We start from the raw sequence: 16935 nt of genomic DNA on the forward strand, positions 1-16935 counted from the left end.
GAACATTTGCCTTAATGAGTACTTTTTTTTAAGCACCACTGGTTAGGGGAGTTGTCCAGAATCACAGGATAATGAGCCGACGTCGGGATTCCAACCTGGTTCTCCAGTTCCACTGTCGGCAGCTCTGGCCACATCCTCATTCTTGTTGCAATGCCAATTAGAACCTAACAGAGTGGCACATAAACATGCTCCATCTGAAAGGGTTATTTTCAGTAGGTTTTGCATTGCACATACCCGTACTTCAAGGTATGAGCCCTGCTGCTACTGGTACATTCCTTGCCCAAAAACAAGTTCCAGTACTCAAGGGGAGAAAACTGAGAAGTGCTGGTACACAGTACTGGTGAGTACCGGCCCATTTAAAGCACTGGACCCTTATGCAGATTTCTTTCTCATAGGTGAGCACGTATCATGCGGGTGCTCCATGACACAGGTCTGTCTTACAGTATGCGGTCTTGTTGGACCAGGACGGGCACCCAAAGTACTACCCTTATAGTGGTGGAATTGGGTTGTCTTTCAAAGTTTCAAGTTATTTTTCATCAATGTCAATTCTAATTCAGACCCTATGTAGTTGTTCCTTGTTCTTCAGCGATAGCCAGTTCCTCAGACAATACAACCGCTCCTTGGCATTGCTCTGATTCCTGTCTCAGTTAACCGCATCGCCGCTAGCGGTTTTCCTGCTGTGTGCGACGTTTTTAAAAAAAACGCGTTACATGACGAGCTGAGCTCGTCATGAGCGTGCGAGCGGCACAACTCATGACGAACTCAGCTCGTCATGAGCGCGGAAGGGGTTAAATAATCTGCTCTTGACAATAATGTTACAAATGGTCTAGCGTATATGGTAAGAGTGTATCCGACTTTCTTATTAGAATTTTGAATACGCAAATATCGAAGCATTTCATTAAATGTTAGAGGTTTCAATTAAACATATACCAGATTTTTTGGTGGTGGGGCAAAGTGGTGGGCAGTGGGTCAGGGGGCCCCCTCCATGTCCTTTGCAGGGGGGCCCCCTCAGGTTTCGTTACACCACTGATTTCTCTCACCTTCAGTTGATAGGTGTGAGAATTCCTTGTGGGCTAAAAGTTAAAACTGTGGGGGCGCAAAAAATGCTGGATAATGGGCCTCCCAGAGTGTCTGTGAATGGGTCTCCTTGCAATTTAAGGGAGCTTTTCCCTCCCCTATGCCTCCAGACACTATCCCTGAGAGGCCCGGGGAGGGGGGCCCCTCCGAAGGACCTTACTTGCAAGGCGACACCTTTCTTTGAAATAGATCGCCAGGGAAACAACAGGACACATCACCAGTGCGTGGCCCCATGCTGGTGGGCTGAGTGCGAGACCCTGGGCAGCTGCCCATGCTGCCCATGCCTAGCAGGGCAGGACTGGCTACCGGGCAGCTGTGTGTGCTGCCGAGCAGGGGGATGATTTCTCCGTGGTATGGGCGTATTTCGTTGATGGAGACCTGCGTGCGCTTTGAAAAAAAAAAGCGAAACGAATTTCGTTTTGCACACAGAGGTCCCCATCAACGAAAGCATCCCCCTGCTCGGCAGCACACACAACTGCCCGGTAGCCAGTCTGGCCCTTATGCCTAGCGCCGGCCCTGTACAGCCCTTGCCTGACTCTTAGCTTCACCTCCTTCAGATGAACAGGTAAAACAGTCAGAGAAGGGGGGGCCTCCACAAACAAAAGAGTCATTAAGAAAGATTCACACCCAAATTAAGTGCATTTGAAGGGGCCTACTGTACTCTCATCATGTTTCCAAGTCTTGAAAATTCTAGTCATGTGTTTGTACAGTCACAGAAATGTATCAGTATAGCAATTCTCCCCACCAAACATTGGGCAGTATCTTATCTGTAAACACTCCAACAACACCATGTGCCCTTTCCAGTAGCGGCTATTCTGCTAAGGCGGAGGAGCTACGCCCTACTTTTTGACAGCAGTGAAATTGGGGGGAAATTAAATAATAATGACTTGATGTTATCATTTTACTTTCTCCTGCTAACGCTGCTTGGCGGGGCTGCTCTGCTCACAGAGCCAGGGGAGGAGTGGCAGGCACAATGAGTGCACATGACTGTTTGGCCGGCCGGCCGGCCGTCACTGAGGAGGGAGGCTATTGGCCAAAACACCTTAGTGCAGTTATAGTAGGACGTTGTGGAGCTAATATCCTGGTGAGGTGCGGACGCCCTGCTGAAGAGCGGTCTAGGGGCAGCGTGGAGACTGACTAGCCTGTGGCGGCAATTAAAACCGGTAGGGTGGTAGAGAGGAGAGGCTGGAGAATAATAAAAAAACACTTACCTGCTGCTCCGCTCAGCTCCCGCTGCCGGCCGCCTTGTTCCTCCTGCTCCTTCGTCCCGGAAGCTGAAAGGGAATGGTCCCTCAGCGCACAGGCTACCTACCCAATCCAGACGCTGCTCTCTAGCACAAGAGCAGTGCCAGGATTGGCGTTTGCCCCTCAGACGGTGTCTGGGAGTCTGTGGGGTTTCTCCAACTTGGCTGTACAATACTTTGGAGAAACATAGGTGCACAGCCAAACACACATGCGCACTTATAAGTGCACAGTACTCCTCCCTGCACTGGCCCAGCCCGCCCCTCCTATCGGACGTAATTAACTCCCACAGAGATAAATAAAACGATAATAACATGTTATTATCGTTTTATTTATCATCTGCTGGCAGGGCTGGCAGTGAGGCGATGCACCTCCGCCATTACGGAGGAGCCGCCTCTACCCAGTGACTACAACAATGAGGAGTATGTCTGTATCCGGGTGAAATCTTGAAATAATTATCAGAATTGCTGGCAACCCTGAGAGATGAGGACTGTTGGAGTGCAGGCACACGTGCAATCACTCAGCTCATCATTGCCTGCCTAGCTGTGTCCTGATGTTGTGTGCCTGGCCAGATGTCAGCTTGTCATCGTCATGACACACTCCACGCCCAGTAGCCTGGGTTGCATAGGATGATTGTTGTAAAAGATGCAGGCAGTCCCAGCACATGTGCTATTGGCTGCACTCACGTCGGGATCTACCTTACTGTGACGTATGCTCAAGGCAGGTCAGCTCAGCAGTGCTGCAGTGTTCACTTACCCACAAAGCCTCACGAATTTTCATTGTATTGTTAGCCAAGTGCAGGGGGCCACGGACAGTAGTAAAGCAAAGGATGTAAAATGAACAAGCGCATGGCAGGTCGAGACCTAAAAATACAACCCTGGGAGAAGAAATGGGAATAAACTTCCGAGGTGACTCTGATTTACTTGGAAAATCTGGTTTCACCTAGACATATTTTTGTTAAAGGTACTTGGGGGTATTAAAACCACTAAAGATTAACTCTTGGAGGGCATTGTCTAAGTGAACTTTCTCTGTGTACTATTTATATTTCAGTGACAATGGAAGGAATGTGTTCACCAGGTTATTTCCTTCAAACCCCCAGGGAAGGCAAACAGCGTTTACAATGCAACTTTTACCACGCACTACCTTTACCACGCAACTTTTACAACGCAAATCGTTACAACGACTTGCGCTGGGGGGCGCTCTAGGATAGGTAATAGTTTAATTTACTATCCAAAACCTTCCCTAAAATCCACGGGGACTGGAGTTGGAATAGTAAATTAAACTCTTCACTATCCAGCGCCCCCCAACGCAAGTCGTTGTAACGACTTGCGTTGTAAAAGTTGCGTGGTAAAGGCATGCGTTGTAAAAGTATGTGTGGTAACGACATACATCCCCAGGGAAGGATCGGAAGCAGTTATAGAGCTAGCTGGTATGGCAGAGACATTTTCACAGCAATGCATAACATTGCAATGCTGACATACTGTTTGCGGAGAGGAGGGAAAAGAGTTAGGAAGCATTTGGCACCTTCAATGATCGATGAAGATAATGAGAAAGAAAGTGACCCAGATGAATTTGAGACTGTGATTAAAAACTTAATTGCCAAGTCAACTACTGGAGAAATTGAATAAAGTGGTTCTGAGGAAGATATTCCAAGGAGAGGACTATTCGCTCCACTATATGACTGATTGACGAGTGTCAGCTTCTTTGTGCACTTATAGTTCTTTCTGTGATGAGATGCCGAGTGATTAAAGGATTCACAAGACCAATAACAACAAATGCAAGAGAAATTGTCACTAACTAAAAAATGAACTCTAGACAAAGCTACACAAGTTGCCAGACAGTTCGAAGCTATTGATGACGGAATAAAACAACTGAATGAGACAGAAGCAATTACAGGGACGTTTAAAGAAGACAATTCAGTAGCTATGGGTTCTAATGTGTTCTAATGGTGGCAAAGGGATGTGGAGAAAGAAGTATGAGGCAGGCAGTGTGAACAGAGCAGAGTGTATGTGTATCTAGTGCAGGTGTGAGGGTCATATGGTTCACGATAGCATATGACCTGCACTGCATCAAATTTGAAGATAATGGCGAGGTAGAGGCAATTTTGCAAGGACCTGCACAGGGAAACAGATGGGAGAAAACAGAAATAATGATGAGGGAAGTAAGTGGAAGACAGGTGGGCGGTGAAGCACTTCCAGAGCAGTTTGTTTTGGAGGTAATGAAAAGGATGTATGACGTTACAACGCATGCTATTACAACGCATGCCTTTACGACGCAAGTTTTACAACGCAAGTCGTTACAACGACTTGCGTTGGGGGGCGCTGGATAGTGAATAGTTTAATTTACTATTCCAACTCCAGTCCCCGTGGATAGTAGGGAAGGTGTTGGAAACTATTCCCTATCCTAGAGCGCCCCCCAGCGCAAGTCGTTGTAAAAGTTGCGTTGTAATGGTTGCGTCGTAAAGGTACTTCGTTGTAACAGTTGCGTTGTAAAGGATGTTTCCCAATGAAAATGGGACTGACTGGTAAGGATGCTCAGTACTGCACTGCACCGTGAGATTGAGGAGAATCATTTTGAGTGTGGCTCATCGGCGGCATCATGGGATAAGTGGGACTCAAAGGAGGATCCATTCTGGTTTCTGGTGGGCTGCAGAAGACAAAGAGGCTGAGGACAAGTGTTGTGGTTGGGGTGAACAGCCATTACAACGTGGCTGTTTCACCGCAAGTCATTACATTGCATGCGTTACAACGCGTAGCCATTGTAATGAGTCATTCGTGGTTGGTAGCTTGGGAAGGGACAGCATAGCCAAATGAGAACATGGTGAAGGTGAGCATAGCGTAAGTGAAAATACCTCTAGATATCACTGGGGCATTTAAAAAAAGATACTTTAAAGCAATATGCACATTAGTCTAGATTGACTATTTCTCTTAGCGAACAAAAGTTAAGGTCTAGTAAGCTATGATAGACAATGAAAAGAAATTCCTAAGAGAGATTTTCTTCAAATCGGAAGAACCTAAACAGAAAGTTATCGATAATGGAGTACAACTAGAATTAAAGCAGATGAAGAATTTCCTGAAATGGCATGGAGTTAAACATATCCATACTGCAGTTTACAACCCTCAAAGCCATGGGAAGGTGGAGAGAGGAAAAAGAGTGACAAAAGAGGGCACACAGTTTTGTGCGAGGAAGGGGAGTGCTGATGGAATTATTATAGACAGAGTAATGCATTGACAGGAAGAAGACAAATACACCTTTGAGAAAATTAGGGCTATAAAGCAAAGTTCTATTTTCAATCATGGAAGGTTTAAGAATTGTGGATGTGGTAAGGTACGGTTAGGGGGTGAGATCTGTTCTATGGGACACGCAGATTGTAGCAGTGGAAAGTAGTGGAAGGGAGGAGATCATTCAAAACTGGTAAACGAAGGAGAGTGAAACTGGGCAGAATGATTAGAAAAAAAAATGTGAGATTCTCTGAATGTTTGATTGTGAGGACAGTGGAAGATAATGGGAGGTAAAGGAAAAGGTCTTGGTTCCCGAATGTGTGAAAGATGAGTCAATGCCAGGACTAGACCCTAAACTGTAATCTGGTAACAAGAATAAATATTGCCCAGAGACTCCAAGGCTGGACCACGTCACCTTCCACCTTCACCGAATCAGTGACAAGACACTTCACTTACCTTGGGTGAATAGGTTAGGTTTATTCACAGTTCACACAATCATGACGTTCATAAATGTTGAACAGAAATGCAAGCGATTTTGAGCATCATAAGGATTGTTAACAAGCATACAAGAAAATGTGCAAACAACAGTCATCACAAAATTGTGCTACAGCAATGGTTGACCCATCTGTTTACAACTGAGCCATTTCCAGTGGTGTGACAGCACCAATGACCTAATATCCAAACCTTCTGCACACTTACCTGGACTACACAGGTGAAACCACCTTTATCCTTGGAGAGGAGTCCCAACCCCTTGCACTCTGGACCACCTGCTATGGTGCCACTTTCCCCACACACCAAGCTGTCAAAATGGGAATACTATGAGAACAGGGGATAAAGCTCCTTACTCTGCACTGGCGACTGTGAGACTATGCCGGCAAGCCAGTGTGGCTGTCCCTCGCAGACCTAAGGATTGCTGTGCTTCCCCTCAGTGATGTCCTAGAAGGTATTTTGGTACAGAAAATCTTTCAATCCCTGTGAGAAGTCGGTGTTGCTTGGTGCTAATCCACCATGAGGGTGACCATGGCAATGAGGTCCTTCGCTCCCCCACCAAAATACACGGACTGTGTGAATGACCAAATGTCCTTGATGAAGAGATTTGTCCCCAAAGTGTACACCGTCATGATGGAACATCTGCTCATCCCTAATGCGTTTCTGAGGAAAATTCTTCAAACAGGCAGGTCCCAGACACAGTTCGGTCATTTCTGTATTGAGTTGCCATATAGATGACCCTTAGCTTACCACCATCACCCTACTTTGTGATGGGGAATCATGTGGGACCATACGATGAAAGCATCAAGGAATGACCAACCCTACCAAGCAAACTCCTTCAGAATGGACCCCCCTCACTTCACTTCCTTACGTCCCACCATTATCAGGTCACTACCACCCAAATGCACAACGCTTCCTGGTCCAGGCGTTGCAATGGCCCAGCAAAGAGAGGGAGGCTGTGAGATGGCCCATCTAAATAGTCCATTAATCAGAAAAGGGAATGGACACTTGTAGCTGTCGAACCATTGGTTATAATGGATCACCCTCATAAACACTGGTTGTTTTTTTGCGGTGTATATCTGTTTTTCTGCCCCACATTCAGCGTTATGGCATAGTCATCGGGTGTCCAAAGGTTGCCTTGGTTAAGGCAGGCATATAGCACGTTATTGGACACCCGATAACTATGCCATAACGCTGAATGTGGGGCGGAAAAACAGATATACACCGCAAAAAAACAACCAGTGTTTATGAGGGTGATCCATTATAACCAATGGTCCGACAGCTACAAGTGTCCATTCCCTTTTCTGATTAATTGACTCTACTATGGGGAACTGAATGGACTTCAAATCCTCCTCCCTACTCGCTGATTACGCCATCTAAATAGTCCCTCATCTACTCAACATCGCAACCAGGAAGTGATGCACTAGTCATGCTCATAATTGCGTGTCCCCATCCAACAACTTGTGAGGCGAGGGACAGGAAGTACCTCCTGCCATCACCCATGGCGCCTCCCCTGCCTTGGGCAATGAGTTGTGAGAGCAGGGGAGGGGCGTGGCTACACGGGTATCCCACCTACTATCGCCACACACATCTACAGGTATGTGCTCTGATCAGAGGACTCACAAGCACCTGATGTGGATGCAAGAGTATTTGGATTGATTACTTGTTATTTTAACCTGTAATGGAATGGTATATTGTTCTTCACATTAACATATATGGTTATTTATGGGTTGTTCTGCCACATTATTAGCAACTTGAGTTAGAATGTTAAGCCGCTCGCATTGAGGTTTCTTTGAACCAATGCCCTAACTGCTGCCAGACAAGCGCTACAGGAGTAGCTTGTGAAAAAAACTTTGTTACCGTCCATAAGAGGGAGGAGGAAGCCAACGCGAGGCCGCAGAGGAGGTGAGAGGCGCGGCCCCGGGACTGCGAGGAACAGCGTCAAATCCATCAGCTGTTTCCTCTTCCCGCGTGAGCCGCGCCCCCTCCCAGTGCCCGCCCCCATCAGGTGCCTATAACCTCTCGCGGCCCCCGCTTCGCGGGTGCCGCTCGCATTGAGGTTTCTTTCAACCAATGCCCTAACTGCTGCCAGACAAGCGCTACAGGAGTAGCTTGTGAAAAAAACTTTGTTACCGTCCATAAGAGGGAGGAGGAAGCCAACGCGAGGCCGCAGAGGAGGTGAGAGGCGCGGCCCCGGGACTGCGAGGAACAGCGTCAAATCCATCAGCTGTTTCCTCTTCCCGCGTGAGCCGCGCCCCCTCCCAGTGCCCGCCCCCATCAGGTGCCTATAACCTCTCGCGGCCCCCGCTTCGCGGGTGCCGCTCGCATTGAGGTTTCTTTGAACCAATGCCCTAACTGCTGCCAGACAAGCGCTACAGGAGTAGCTTGTGAAAAAAACTTTGTTACCGTCCATAAGAGGGAGGAGGAAGCCAACGCGAGGCCGCAGAGGAGGTGAGAGGCGCGGCCCCGGGACTGCGAGGAACAGCGTCAAATCCATCAGCTGTTTCCTCTTCCCGCGTGAGCCGCGCCCCCTCCCAGTGCCACGCCCCCTGCTTACCTTCAGTTACTTAAGCAAGCCCCTCAACGCGCAACGCGGGACGCGCGCGGGTCGCAGCCCGGGGCGAAGCCCGGGCCAAGGGCGGGCCCGTTGTTGCCCGTTGGTGACCGGCAGAGACCGGACCGGGCCACCCCCTTTTCAACTTTGAAATTACACCCATTAGGCATCAATATGCCAGCGAAAACTAGGAGCTCTTCAAAGACCAAATCTAAACACGCACAAGAGGTCGCTCAAATCACGGGTCCCATTGATCTATTTATAACACGGACCCATGAGGCAATAAACCAGAGCATCGCCCTGATGGAGAAAAGAGTGTCGTTAGACCTCATGAATGCAAACGCAAAACGTTCCTCCTTGGGCGCTATAGCAAATGCTACTTCTCCAATTTATCTTAATTCACAGAACTGTTCCCTTCCTGTGACTCTGTCAGTTCCTGATATAAACACTGTCCCATCAGTAGTGGATCTGTCCGTGACTCAATCAGAGTCAGACCCCTCGCAATCCACCGACGACCTGGAAGCAACTCCAGATCTGGAGATTTGCCAAACCCAGGGGGAAGCTAGTGCAAGCATGAACCTCTACACCCAAGGAGTAAGGGAAGGAGCCATCCCCAAACAAAGTAATATAATACCACCTGGGAATATTGTTATCACTGCCCCTAGTCTAGATCATGTTTCAACTCATGTGCACCCCACAACCCAACTAAACGCACTGCCTCTCCCCGTAACTAATCTACCAGTCCTGAAAACCTCAATTGAGGCTTCTGAAAATTCCTGCAGAACATGTAAAGTCACCGCGCAAGTTTTAACGACAATAAAAGACCTCTTTTTCCAGCACTTAAAACCCATCCAACTTAGTATTAGAAATGTAGAAGCTCAGTTGAACATAATTTCTGCAACACTTCTTGATACTAATACGCGCATAGAAGTAAAGGGTCAGCGGAATCCATCTCAGCCACCCAAAACGCAAATCCAAGCGCAACCACGTAAAACAGCAAACTGTCCAAATCCAATTACTATACCACGAAACAGCCATCATCAAAACACTGTAAATCAAAACCCGCCACCCCAAACGCCCAAACCACAACGGAGTAATATTTCGGTTGCATCAAATCATCAACCGAAAAACACAGACTCAGCTATCCTAGAGACTCCAGGATTAGCGACAAACAACAATAATACAAACAAGGCCCGTTCTGATACAGTGCCAGCTTCCCTCCCATTAAAACCAACGGCCTCCCAGCCGTCTCCGAGGAATATCATGAAAAAATTACCAGCACCCAGACGACCAGCCCATTTGCCCCCAGGAGCTACCCCCTATACAATAGTTCTCACAGGCGTACCTGAGAAAACAGATGACACTCCCGAAACTGCATGGTCACTTAAGAACAAGGTCATGCAGTGGCTAAGTATCAACAGGCCCTTAGAGTCCCACATTTCGGGAGGAATTTCTACAGCACGCAGGGTAGCCTGGGTAGGCAAAACCACGAAAACAATCCGCGGAGACTGCATCATAGTAACATGCAGAGATCCCTCCGCAGTGGATTATATTTGCTCCTGGCCATCTCTCGAAAAAAAGGGAGGGATTGACGCCCGTCATCTCTCGTTCTTCTACCCCCCAGTGAGGCAGCAACGTAACATCCCGCCATGGTCATGGCACCAAACTCCCAGGGACCCATGGAACCAGGAGCCATGGGATCACTCGGAGTTCACCCATGAACACGGCGACAGAAGCGGGCCAAGAGATTGGCCGAGGCAATACTGGCAAGAAAGATCTTATCAACCTTATGTAGGCTGGCAGGGCCTTCCGACCCAAAATCGCTTTGACTGTTTGGAGATGGTCGATTGACCACCCCGGGAGGGATCTAGTCACACGAAACCTCACTCCTCAACTCAACCAGTAAACTTAGTACAATACCCGGCACCTCCAGAATTTCATCCTGAATATAATAACAATCCTATACAGGAAACACTAACCATTAGCAAGAACACTCGGAAAAAAGTCACCCAAGTAAACCCTCCATTAGATGGCGAAACCATTTCCGGTTTATGGCATCAGCCAACAGTAGCATCTAGGGCCCCAGCCGAATTCCATCAGGCTATTCAACGAGAATTATTAGAAACTATGCCTGCAAATACTCTGCCAAACACTTTGTTAACCGTATCAAGCACCCCAACGGTTATCACGAAACTGGGCGTTTCAACTGTATATTGGAACATCGCAGGTTTGACTTCAAAAATAACATCATCTTCGTGGCTCGACACAGCAAAGCAACACCATATCCTGTGTCTGCAAGAAACCTGGTGCACAACTCCATCACATCTTGCAGGTTACAAAACCATCTTTACCCAGGCAGTACCCGGAAATATGGGCAGACCAAAAGGGGGGCTCGCAACTTACATCGCCAATACCCTCCCACTTAGAGTGAAATTGCTAAAGGAGTCACCCACATTCCAAATTACCCAAATTACGCAGGTCACGCAGACAGTAGAATCTACAGACAGTAAACTCATACTCATAAACTACTACAATAATTTAGGCTCCTTGGAATGTTGGTCTAATTTAGCTGAGATTGTCGCATTTCTAATCTCCTTACAACAAGACAATAAAACTTCCCCTACTTACTATATCTGGGGCGGTGATTTTAATTCTCCTATGTGCACAAACTACAAAAACGGTAATTGCGGTCTCCAGAACGAACTCGGCAACCCCATTCCTCACTTTGCACATTCGCTATGCGGAAATAAACTCAACGAAATCCTCTTCTCTCTAGATTTGGACTTCGTAAATGAATTAGTCGATCCGCAATGTGATTATCTGCCCACCTTCCATGGGCGAGGCTGTGCTACAACCATCGACTATATAATAGCCTCAAATTCATTAAAAGGCCAACTAATGAATTATGAAACTGGGACTAACCCAATAAGTGATCATTACCCGCTTAGCGTGACAATCAACATGCCGCAAGCAGGAGTATACCCTGTCAAGCTTAGCTCCCTTGAACAACACCTAGTGTCCATGAAGAAATTGAACGGGTACACAATCAAATGGGCAAAGATCGACCCCGCCGAGATGACACAGAGGATCTGGGGAAAAACCCACCACTGGCTATCCAAATGTATGTCTCCAGAAGAGCCGCCAGAAACGATTGTCAGATGCTTCCAAAACATCCAAGATACAATAAGGGACGAGCTATTTGTCAACCTAAAAAACAAGACTCACCTCCCGACCACGAGGTGGTTCGATTCCACCTGTCGAAAGGCACTCACAGCCCTAAAAGAAGCCTTGCGCAAGCCCATGAGAGACTCGGACGAAATCTCTCAACTGAGGAAAAACTATAATTCTGCTCGGAAAGACCGGAAAAAGCAAATTAAACGCGACCTTTGGCTGCGCTTACACGATAGTGCCCAAAGGAAAGACAGTATTACATTCTGGGAAGTCGTAAGATCACCATTCATGGCCAATAGTACTGATCCCAACCATCTCGATGTGGCAATAACGGAGGCCGAATGGGTCCTCCATTTTTCTAAAATCTTCGGAACCACATCCGATGCACCACCAAGCACACAAATAAACGACCTCTGTGTGGAGCAAAATGACATCTATCCGATCAATATACGTTTTTCCCTCAACGAAATAACAAAAGCAATCAAGGCCTCAAAAACTGGAAAGGCCCCAGGTCCCGACGGGGTCCCAATGGACCTGTTCCTCTATGACGTGGACTTTTGGTCGAAAATAATCTTACGGGTCATGTCAGCAGCAGCCTCAATTGGCCTCTTCCAGTCTTGGTCTACCTCAATCCTATTACCAATTTTTTAAAAAGGCGACCGCAATGACCCCGCATGCTACAGACCAATCTCCCTTCTGGACTCCATGGGCAAGATCGCAGGTCGACTACTCCTGGACCGACTGCAATCATGGGCCCGGGAGAACAACATCATAACCGACCTGCAATATGGCTTCCAGAAGGGGCTTGGAACTGTGGAGCAGGCTCTCAACCTTGTCCTCCTGGCTGGAAAATATGCCCGCGCAAAAGGAGGAAATATCTACCTTGTTTATGTCGATCTAAGCGCGGCTTTCGACTGCGTCCAGCATGCGAAGCTTTGGCAATTGTTATCAGACCTCGGAGTGGACCCTCCCATACTAACCTTCTTAAGAGAACTTTACTCTACTGCGGAGGGTCGAGTTCGATTTGGCACCAGTGGAGAACTGTCACGACCCTTCCAAATAAGGAAGGGAGTGAGACAGGGATGTGTACTGGCCCCATTCCTGTTCAACCTGTATACAAACGGGCTTGAGCAGGCAATGCTGGAAGGGTGCCAGGACCTGCCACAGATAAATCGTCGGCCGATACCCACCCTTTTGTACGCCGACGACTCAGTAATCTTGGCACGTACCCCAAACCAACTTCAGATACAACTTGATAAATATATTTTATTCATGGCCTCACTTGATCTTAAAATCAATATCAAAAAGACATTTACAATGACAATCGGCCCAAGGACAAAAAACTCTAAACCCATAATGGTCAATAACAACAGACTTGAAAAAACTCCAGTATATCCATATCTGGGCATCCTAGTGGACGATGCAATGACCTGGCAAAAGGCAATTGAAGCAAGAAACCTACATTTCCGTCGAGTATCATCTGCACTAACCTCCTTTTCGAGGAAAATGGGGAAACCGGCACCACCCGAACTTTTAACTATATACTATGCAAAATGCCACAGCGTGGCTACTTACGGAGCTGGAATCTGGGGTTACGGTCGAATCGACCAGCTCCAGGTCACCGAAAATGCATTCATAAAATATATTTTAGCCCTCCCACAGAGCTCCCCGATATTTGCCTCACATCGGGAGCTTGGCATGGACTACATCATCGACACCATACGTTGCCAGCCAATTCTATTGTGGCACCGGATATGGTGCAGTCCTGAATGCCATTTAACCCGCTCCCTCATTACTGACTGTCTAGGCCTGACAAACTGGCGAAAAATCCCGTGGCTAAACTACATATGTAACCTTTTTAAAGATATGGAGTGTGAACAGTACTTCGACGAGCCTCCGTCAGTCGAAGATATTTCCAGGAAAAAATTAAAGCAAATGTGCATGGGTCACCTGAGAGACCTCCGCAATCAGTCAGAGATCATCAAAACGCAAAATGAAAAAATATGTGCCCAACAGCAGGGAAAAACCATACAGCCTTATTTGACATACTTTTTATCCAATTATGAAAAGTACCTTCTCACAAGACTACGCTTCGATGTATTCTTTCGGCTGGTGTCTTTTCCGGAAACACAGAATTGGTCCCTTAACCTGATGAAGTGTCCCTGTGACGGAGTCTCGACACAAAATACGATTCACGTCGTTCTTTTCTGTAAATATTATAAACCAGCTAGAAAGACATGGATCATTCCGATCCTTCGTTCCAGTGGAATAAGGCATTCCTACCCAGCACTCTACTAATTACAATCCTTGAAAACGCCACATGAAGCCAAATGCATAGTGACCTTTCTTAAATCAGTTATAACATCGCGCCGCAATATCCCTAGTTAAACTGACAAGCCATAACTATAAGGATGTTCCCATTGCTTTTAAAAATGTTTTCTACTTTCTATTCTCTAAACTGTTTTAAATCCTGTGATACTGTTATTTCTTAAAATAACTTTGTATCTGAAATCTCTTTTTTTAAACACTGTACTTTTTATGGTTATTGAATTTGATAATCGAATAAAAGTTGTTGAAACTGAATGTTAAACATTATTTCCATTGCATGCTGTATATGTTTGATTAAGATTTTTCAATGTTTTCGCTTGTTTTCTCCTCAGGGAGCTGTGTAGTATCTGTACTTGTAGTGTAACGATAGCATAGGATATCCATAGAAATTCTATTTTGGAAGATAAGGCCGAGCTGACGGCCCCTTCTTAGTCCTTTGGACCTGTTTTCTTTTCCTGCAATAAAAGTTAGCGTACAACTCTCACCTGCGCTTGGATTTATCACCTCACTCTTTGAAGGATTACATTTCAGTTTACTCTGGCGTTTCCATTCATTGGCCTCTTGCATGCTCAGCTGCTCGTAGTGATCAGTCTCGCAGGAGCAGAGGGTAAGAAGAGGCTGAGTATCACCACCATGACTATGTGCTGTCCAGCCAAAGGACTAGATGAGCTGACTCGAGGCAACACACATCAGCTGGGAACACCATTGTGTGCGTAGACCCAGCTAAGGGAATCTGCTGGCTCTCTTGAGACACTGTTCAAGGGCTTCCCTCAGGATTCAAGTCTCAGTAGGTTCATATCTACCAAACCAGGAGCCCCTGGAGGACCTGCGGCAAGAATTCCTTCAATGCCGCAGTCTCCTTTGGCCAACACCAAGGCATGGGCAGAAAGCATCCTGCCAAGACTACGCCCAGCTTGACTTGTTCTTACGAAGGTGCTGTTACCCAAGCTGCGTGGAGGACCAGCGGCCCCTGGCGCTCTCCTCTCTGGGAGTCTTCTGGTGAGGGCCGGGCCACCTTTAGTAGGGCAGAACGGGGCAGATTAAAGGACAGGCACAGCAAACTCTTCCCTCGTACCCTTCAGCATTCCCACTAGCATTCCAGCAGATCCAGCCATGGTCAGGTCTAGCCCAGGAAGGCTTCTCTGGTCGGGGGCCAAGAGCTTCCCCGAATTGATGAAGCTAGCAGATGCTGACAGGCTGGCAGTGGCACCATGATTTTCAAGCGTGGCTGGACCTCTAGTCCTTTGCCGAGCTCATGGCGTGCCAGTTTGTGAAACGAAATACCCTCGGGCTTCCTTAATTCTAAATGTACAGTTCTGTGTTTGCTGTGTATTAATGATCGCCCTGGTTTCAGTGATGTATGATTGTTTCGGTTTAAGGGCCTGAACGGATGGTACCTAGTGCACTTCAGCCATCTTTGAGAGTTTCCCTGAGAGTTCTCCCAGGGGATACCATGCCAGGCAACGACGACTGGCCTGGTGTGACTGGACCCGAAACTGCTAGGCATTGTTACCGAGTGCAAATTAGCACCTAGTAAAACCCTGGATAGCAGCTGTGGGCTGGGGCACAAGGCCTCACCCGCCCACCACAGGCAGAGAACTCCGCCCTGGCCGGACCACAGCTTGGCATGCAAGACAGATCCCAAGCTCCTACATGCAGTGCTCCCCCACTGCTATTTACCACCTGCTCAAAGCAGGTGGTAAATGGTAGCAGAAAAGGACCCACTAGTCAACCTGGAAGGGGCGTTGAAATACAATAAAGGACCCAGTATTTCTGGGTCTGTGTGTTAATCCCCATTCTCGGTGGAATAGCTTGTGACACTGGCACTCTGGGGTCCCTGCACTAGATAACTAGGAAATCGGAATGAAGTTCCACCAAATACCGGCCATCATAAGCTATACACCCGAGATGGGGGGTAACATTCAGTCCCAGGAATACAAGGTCCTTTTCTGCATGGTATTCACCCTTCCAGGCTGAAAAACAGGTCCTTTACTGCCGTTCCCTTTGGGCAGGTGGTAAATATCAGTAGTAAGAATGCGACAGGGTGGGGGGCGGGGACACATCGCGATGTGGGGGCTTAGCTTGGCTGATCAATGATGGAACTGTGTTTTGTTTTTGCATTTTTATATAGCGCAAACTTGACCCAAAGGTATTGGAGCGCTTTACATGAGCATTAGTTACCTTACACAAGGACACATTTTTTTAAGTAGGCACGTGGATATTAAGCGATTTGGCCAGAGTCACCGGATGTTGACCTGAAGCCGAGGCGCGAACCCAGTTCCCCAGTCTAAAATGCGGCAGCTCTGGTCATTACGCCACATCCTCGTGCTCTTACTCTGTCCCGTGGTGCAGCTCGGGTGAGGTCAGCTGTTACCAACACAGCCCCTGCACGCGGGTGTTACCAGTGAAACTTGACCCAATGTTCCAGACCTTGAATTACCAGGCCCAGGATTTTGTGGGGATGAAATTGGCAGGACTGGCATCGCATCTTGTGATTTCGCCCCAGCCAATCGCTAATTAGGTTTCATCATCAAGGCGATAGAAATAACGATGAACAATTTATTGGAAGCCCTCTTTTGCAGGGGCTGGAGGCCATTTAAACATGCGGTCTCAGGTGGCTCATCCGATTTGACGTGAATTTTGGCCAACGGTTCTCTGGAAAGTTTATATCGTACGAGCATTGCATGACAATAACAGCTGCTCATTGACAATGCGACAATATCTGGGCTGATGCAATGAGGCCCTGAGGCCTGCAGGTGTCGCTGCAGTGCCGTGATGGAAATATGTAGCCTGAGCAAAAATGGCTATTAGGAAAACAGACTGTAGGTGCGACATCAATACATACAGTGGGTT

This window comes from Lissotriton helveticus, chromosome 5_1, assembly GCF_964261635.1.
Source record: "Lissotriton helveticus chromosome 5_1, aLisHel1.1, whole genome shotgun sequence".
In the NCBI taxonomy this organism is placed as follows: domain Eukaryota; kingdom Metazoa; phylum Chordata; class Amphibia; order Caudata; family Salamandridae; genus Lissotriton; species Lissotriton helveticus.